The following is a 7,731-nucleotide window of genomic DNA, read 5'->3' as shown; positions in this document are numbered from 1 at the left end:
ATAAATGTTGTCTACTGCTGCACCTTTAACCTCACCTCTCTCCTTCTTAATGCCACCCCACTGAATTGTATCATAAGCCACTGCACACACCATACATTTCCCCTGTGTGCTTATTTTATATGTCCTAAAAGCATGCCCAGTAATATTAAGGGTCCAATCCTATCCAGCACATGAGCACTGGCTCCAAACGACCAATGCTGCATCCTGTACTGGATCCAAGCAGATTAGAGATTTCCTTGGGGGAAGGGGACATTCATTATCTTACCCCTAGTCTGCTACTCAAATCTGCTAAATCACTACTCAAATCTACACCAGCCGTCTCAAGCAGCAGCGGCTGACCTCCCCAGCCTTATGTCCCAGGGCAAAAGTCCATGATAGCGCCCCTCCTCGGGCTGTTGCCACCCCCCTGTGTGGAAATTTCACCCCCCCCCACCTGAGGCTCACAGAGCCTTGCGTGACCTGAGCCTGCATCGGGGGAGCTTCCTGATGCTTCCCCGAAGCTATAAACTATGCTTCTGGGAAACCAGAAGCACAGTTTCTGACCCCGTTGGGAGCCTCAGAGAGGCTTCCGCGAGGTCCTAGAGGCTCGTGCCTGGGGCATTTGCACCATCAATTCTAATGGGAGCTCTGCCACTGTCGAGCAGCCCTGGTTTGGGCTTCCAAGCCTGACACTGGGGTTAGGATTCTGTGAAGGAGACTCCTTCTCCCAGACCTGTCCCCCCTGTTCCGTCCTCTCCCCTGTCCCAAAATGCCTCCTCACACCCTCCTGCCACCCTCCCTACACACCCACACTGCTCGGCACTTACCTATGCTCTGCCGGCACCTGGGGTTGATCTGAGATGTTGATGGGGTGGCACAGGCCTTCCTGCCAGTGTGCTTGTTTGATGGGTGGCGCAAATGTGTTTTACGGCATGTTTGCAAGACCCACCACTGGCACAGAGGCTGCAGCTTAGGATCGTGCTGCCCATCTCCTCCTAAAATAAGAGAAAGGGTAATGGTTCTTTTGTTTGTTTTCTCCAAGGCCTTGCTTTTACACCAGCTCCCCCACTGAAGTACAGTTTAATAGCAATCATGTTGTGAAATATGGGAAAAAAATGTATTCATACCACCTACAGTACAGTGCTTTATCTTGTGTGGTCTTTTATTATTTGTGTTTAAAAAGTGGTCCAACTGCTTTTGGGGATGCCATGGGTTCTTCATATCCTGCTAATCTGATCCTCATATTGCTTCGCTACTCTCTTATATGCCTTCCAGATATGACAGGGTTGATAATGATCATCATAGTTCACTGATCCTACAGACTTGCCTGTGTGTGAAAGTATGACTCTTGGGTGTCCACAGCGAGCCTTGTAGCCCTGGCATGCTACTGCAGAGGGTGACTGCGCTAAGGCAGGTAAGCTGTTGCAAGAGGTGGGCAATGGGTGGGGGGTGGAGTCCCTGGGGCAAGGAGGGGGAAGACTGGGGAGTCTCTGGGCAGGGAGGGGGTTCACAGAAGGTGCAATGGAGAGGCAGAGGATGGATCCTGGCACTGGCATGTGCCAGGATCCTATTCCTGTTCCTTCCTCTGTATCTTCTCATCTACTCTCTTCAGTTCTGTGCCAGCTAAATGGTTGGCACAGATCTGACAAGACCCGTTGGAGCAACAGAGGCTTACCCTAAGGTAAGGGATCCAAAGGCCTCCTTATAAAAGGCCTCCAGGACTGCCCCACCACCAAATGCAGTGCATGCTGCATTGTTGCATCATCAGGTGGGAGGTTTAGTTAGGAATGGGCTATTAAACTGTAATATGTTCTTTGTGTTTACTTTTTAAAGAGAGTAGCTGGCAGCTGTAGGGGCCTTGATCAAACTCAGCTTTAAACCTCCTTTCCTGCTTGGTAGTGGTAAAAGGTGGCTGTGTTTTGTTGTTCTGTTGGATTCATCTCTATTCAGTGTCCATTTTTTCCTCATACAGTATTAATGCTCCCTGGATCCTTGCAAAATCTCAACTCTCCTTGTGCCCAAACAACCTTGGCCACACTGACTGCTTCCTTCACCCTCCTTTCTGCCCCCAGGAATCCCCAGATTTTCAGTGTTACCCTGAAGGCACTTTGGGTGCTACTTCTGTCACCTATACTGAGAATTCAGGAGAATTTCCAGATAATTTCCATTCCAGACATTGAGTAACCCAAAATACCATTTTCCAATGCCTAGTATGGTTGGCAACCTTCAGTCTCGAAAGACTATGGTATAAGCCTACAGCACCCAGTATTCCCACGCGGTCTCCCATCCAAGTACTAACCAGGCCTGACCCTGCTTAGCTTCCAAGATCAGATGAGATTGGGCATGTGCAGGGTAACAGTAAGCCAGCCTCAATGCTACCAATCATTTCACACCAGCTCTTCCTGTCCTTCAGGTACAAGATGCTTTTGTCCAAGGGGCATATCCATGTTTGCAATGGGAACCAGATAGCGAATGATTCATCTCACTTCAGCCACTGCAGTGCCCAAACTCCATCACTCTTTATACACAGTCCTTGCATCTGCTGGCTCCATATGCATGGTGGCAACCCTATTTTCCAGAGGTCCTGCTGGAAATGACAAATGACACAAGAATCTTCCATTTGCCTTTCAGATTTTTTTTTTTTAAAGAAAGGGTTAAGGTGATGTGAATGTCATCACTTTATTAAGTACAACACTCTGGGTTTATTACAGATCCCCCACTGCATCAAATTAAAGCATGCATATGGTTATAGCATTGATTTCTTAATGTCATTAAAATTACTCTACCAACAGCTGGTCTCTTGAACAAATGAATATGTCAATGGCTGATTACAGATTAATGATATTGCTGTTTCTTCGAAGGTGTGCCCATTTTTATTTAAATGGGGGTCTATAAAACTTGATGTTTGGGGTTTTTTTCTTCCCGAATTTGAAGAAGTGTGGCAATTATTCTTCCAAACAGATTTTTCTCCTTCTGTGACAGGGCTACATTTTTAGAAAACATCTCCCAAATTCTAAAAAGCTTCCAAACAGAAAGCATCTTTCTTCTAGGTTACAGGGTAGTTCAACAACCTCATGTGTGCTGCTGTTTCAAGTCCACCAGGAAATGACAGCTAATCAAATGTGCCTCGAGGCACCAGAAACCACAAGTATGAAAGTTAGGTTTAACAAGTACTTCCTCCTTTTAAACTCAAGTTTGGTGTTTACTGAGCAAAAAACCGCCCACTATCCATTCCCAAGGCACGTCTGCCATGCTTTTGTCCTTTCACAAAAGTAACAAATGGATGCATTCTCTGGCTCCCTTTACCACAGGGGCTTTTTTAATGCACTTCTAATAAAGGACAATTCAGAGGATGCGCCTTCATCAGGCACAATGGGACTGTGCCCACCCTGGCAACAATGCCAAAAATGCAATGGAGGACTTCTGTCTTATATTAACAGTCACTGTGTTACCAAAGGTTTTGTTTTTCTCATTGCTGTGCTTCTCTCAGATTCCAGCAAGGAGGAGATTAACAGCCCAATCCTATCCCTCACCATCAGTGCTAATGCAGCTGCATTAAATGATGGTGTGTGTGTGTGTGTGTGATCAGACAGCCTGCAGGACATAAGTGAAAACATTTTGCATTGACCTCCTGGTAAGCTTCCCAATCACCAGTGGGTCTCTTTGGACACAGACCAGCTATTTTGGTGGCATATGTCAGGCTGGTTTTGAAAAGAGGGGATATGATCTAGTATGTGCCAATGACACCATATCTACCTGCTCCCACCTCCTCCAAGTTCCTCCACCCTCCCTGCCTACCCCCACCCCTCCCACTCCCTACCCCTCCCCACCCACAGTCTGCCCCGGCTGCAGACTTACTGGCACCAGGGTTTCCAGGGAACCCCTGTGCTATGCAAGCAAGATGTGGTCACCTATGGAATTCTTCAAGGAGCAGGCAAGACTCCATCCAAGGCAGGCTCATGCTGGGGTGAGGGGTGATGGTGCTGAGAATAAAAAGCATGGGCTTCCTCTTGGTCTGTAGACCTGAGGCTTTCTGCCATCAGCTCTGCTTGTGAAGCCATGTTACTGGCCTAGGTTGCGCTGTCTTGGGAGGCAGACAGCATCATGTGCGCATGTACACATGCTCTTCTGCATGCCTCAAGTAAAAGAAATGAAAAGGTTTGTCTGGCAACACCCCATTAGGGACATGAGATGTCTGCAAGGATCACAGCCATTGGATGAAGCCTTCACCAGAGACTGAGAGAACAGAACTCATAGTCATATGCTGACATCTGCCTATCAGTGTGCAAGCTGTTTTATATTTCAAAGAGCAAAAAGGGATGGCTGAGCATAGTCTGGAACATAAGCAAAGCCTGTTGAGAGCATGTTAGAAGTTGTGAGTTGGACATTTTATATGTCCAGGGTATCTGGAATCACAGTAGTCACTAACTGTAATTACATGAAATTGTTTCTAGTGGGTAGAGGAGAAGAGGATATTGCAGCCTAGTATGGCACAAGGGCCCTCTGTGACAATGCTGGAGACATGAGCATTCAAAAAATAATGTACATGATCATTTAGGTGGTGTACAACTCCATCTAGAACAGGCTGGAAACCAGCTACCCAAGTGACAAACCACCCAACAGAACCTCCATTTTATGGATTGAACTCCAGTTTATTGGCATCATCAGATCTATTACCAATATATCTACTTAACAAAAATAGTTTCACTGGTTGGGCCAGAAGGACGTCAGGGCCTGATGGATGTTAAGGCAATGGTAAAATGAATGACATTCCATTCATCTCAATTCAAAGGCTTAGTTTTCACTTTGTATGACAAATTGTTCCTCATGGTCACTTTAAAGACGAATTCTTTTGGTTGATGTTTTTTAAAGCTCAATGCCCATGTTTATTTACAGAGAGTCTTCATTCAAGTATTAGTGGCATCCATGTCAGTGTCATGCATCACAGCTAATGAATGCGATAATGGCCTCATTTGATATGTAGCCTAAGGCCAATTAAGAAACAAAACACACACACAAAGCAGCTACTACTTCTTGATACTGCTTCTAATGAACTGCATAGCAGAGAAACAAACCCTTTCATTAACATTTAGTGAGCTGGAGCACTCTGACTGACATATAAGCTAAATGGCAGAGAATGAGCTGCGAAGCCAAAACCAGATCAGGGGAAAGTAGGACCTTAGCAGCATGGGCAACTCGTGCCATTCAGGGCACAATCCCAACGTTTCGTTGGGCCAGTGCAAGTCCCTTGTGCCAATCTGGAGGCACTTTCACACCACCGAAAGAGTTGGGAGATCGGTGCACAGATGTGTGCTGGCCTCCGGAAGCCAACTCCAATGCCGTTGCAATGGTAAGTTCGTGCCGGCTGTCTCAGGCTGGCATGGGGGTCTGGGGATGGCAGAACAGAGGCGTTCCGGGGCAGGTGGTGGGTGGAGGCTGAGTTGGGGTGTGACCAGGATCCGGCACTTAGGCCAGATCCTTACACCACTCCTGGGTGACCCTCTTTCAGTGTTGCAGATCTGAGGAGCCCCATTGGGGCTGCTGCTGTGTTACCTGGGGTAAGGTGAATTGATTCAAGCTGAATTGCAGTCATCCCCAATCCCGCACTGGATATCGGGCAGGCCAACTAGCCTGCCTGTTCTAGTATGGGTTAGGATTGGGCTGTAAGGTATTATTACCTTCCTCATGACTGAGATACAATAAAACTTATATAAATAGCAAAAAGAGTTGCAAATGTTGCCCTTCGCATAAAGAGATGGTCAGCTTCTGTATTTACTTGCAAAGACCACTGTGTTTTCAAGACACTTTCAGGACAAGAACAATGATCAAAAGCACTCACGCATGGACTGGATTTATAAGAAAGCAGTTAAGGTTCCATAGTCACGAAGCACATGCGCTTGGACAACAGGATGCCATTGACATGGAGCTGAAAAATACATGTGCTACCTAAAAGATCTTGCCCAGGGCAGTGAGCATAAGAGGTTGCCTTATACTGGTCCATCTAGCTCAGTACCGATTTTCTGGTATGCCTAAAAATTCTTCCCATCCCAATTTCTCCCTGGAGTTTGGGCTTCCATATTTCATGAGCTTCTTTCCAGAGTGGTGTGGATAAGCAAGCAAGCTGCCATTCTGAAAGTTATTAATTTATTTTGTCTGGCCATATGTGCATGTTCTTAGAAGAAAGAAAGAAAGAAAGAAAGAAAGAAAGAAAGAAAGAAAGAAAGCCGTTTCATTGTGGCATCGCAATGCATTCTGGAGTACTGCCTGGCTGCTGCAAGACATTCTGGGACACTAAAATGTTAGGAAGCACTGAGTTAAACTGTGTCCTACTGCTCCTCCCATGGTCAATTTCAGCCTGAGGTCTTCTGTGTTTGCCTTTTAAAGAGGCAGTACACAACACCAACAGCCAGCATCTCATCTGTAATCATGCCAGATTATTTTGTAATTCTGGATCAAAATGCACATGATTCTTGACTTAGGTCTACCAACACAGCTGAGGCCCAAATTCTAACCAACTTTCCAGCACTAACATAGCTGTGCCACTGGGGTAAGTGTTGCATCCTGCAGTTGGGTGGTAGTCATGGAGACCTCCTCAAGGTAAGGGAATGTTTGTTTCCTTACTTTGGGGCTGTTTTGCCCTCACCTCAATGCTGGAAAGTTGGTTAGGATTGTGCCCTGACAGTTTCATGCGAGTTATCCATAATCCTCCCATAGCATTTATCAGATACACTTGTTTTGTTTCTCTGCATTTTTTTACCAGTGTTTTATATCATTTTGTACTGTGGAAATGTAGAGGGGTGATCTAGATAAGCCTCCATAAATTATGGGAAGAGATGGAGAACTAGTCACGGGCCTTCCATTTTGGGTGCCAGGCCCCATGCCAAACATCACATATAGTTCCACCCTTTCCATTTGCATTGTTTGAATTTCCGTTCATTTCACAATGCCTGATGTCAGTCCAACATACAACAAAACATCTCTTTCTTCAGTCTGTGATCTCTCTACAATTTTGTTAGAGCCTTTGCTTGAAGGAATACTCTCAAGCCCTTTGTGTTTTTCAAAATATGACAGAAACACACAACATGGTCTCATTGTTAAAATCTTTTAACAGTTTGAGTCTTAAATGGATTTATGTGAATGTATGTGTGTCGTAGCACAAATCCTTTCAGTGCAATCCCCAAAACCTTTGATCTCTAATATCAAAGAAATGGTATAAAATTGTAGTAGCTGAATATGTATCCCAGTTAACACCTTTCAGCCAGGCCTAAAACAGCTTTAGATGTCATGGAAATAGAGGGAAATGCACATAAGACATTTTTTTCCCTTTTCATACAGTTTGCTTTTGTTAGAATTGGCTAGCCAGGGTTTGCCAAAGATCTCACCCTGCTCCATTAGAAAATGGCTTCACTGTAGATAGGGAGTGAAGCTATGTGCAAGCATTTGAGCTGAGTTCCTGCGGATTAGTAGTTAGTTCTGCCACTAACTTCAGAAAGTAATTCAGTTCAGGCATTCGGAAGCAGTTTAGATATATTTCAAATTCTTTTGGCTGTAATTTAACTTTATAACAGCAATTTTCAACCTTCTTCATCTCACAGCACACTGACAAGGAGCTAAATGGTCAAGGCACACTATCAGTTTTTGTTTTTTTTTTTTTACAATTTACAAGGTTCACTGCATTGACAGTAGGGGACTTCCAAGACAAGAGGGGCTCTGTTCAAAAAAAGGACCTAAGGAGGAATCCTTGCTAGTTCT

General features: G+C 45.2%; 1 pseudogene; it reads right to left on the bottom strand.

Moving 5' to 3' along the window:
- Positions 1-2,229: 2,229 nt before the first annotated feature.
- On the bottom strand, positions 2,230-2,343 carry LOC136650493 (5S ribosomal RNA; annotated as a pseudogene).
- Positions 2,344-7,731: the final 5,388 nt, after the last annotated feature.

The sequence above is a fragment of the Tiliqua scincoides genome, chromosome 4 (assembly GCF_035046505.1).
Source record: "Tiliqua scincoides isolate rTilSci1 chromosome 4, rTilSci1.hap2, whole genome shotgun sequence".
In the NCBI taxonomy this organism is placed as follows: domain Eukaryota; kingdom Metazoa; phylum Chordata; class Lepidosauria; order Squamata; family Scincidae; genus Tiliqua; species Tiliqua scincoides.
Note: the sequence above shows the minus strand (reverse complement) of the source record. Positions and strands in the feature narration are given on the sequence as shown.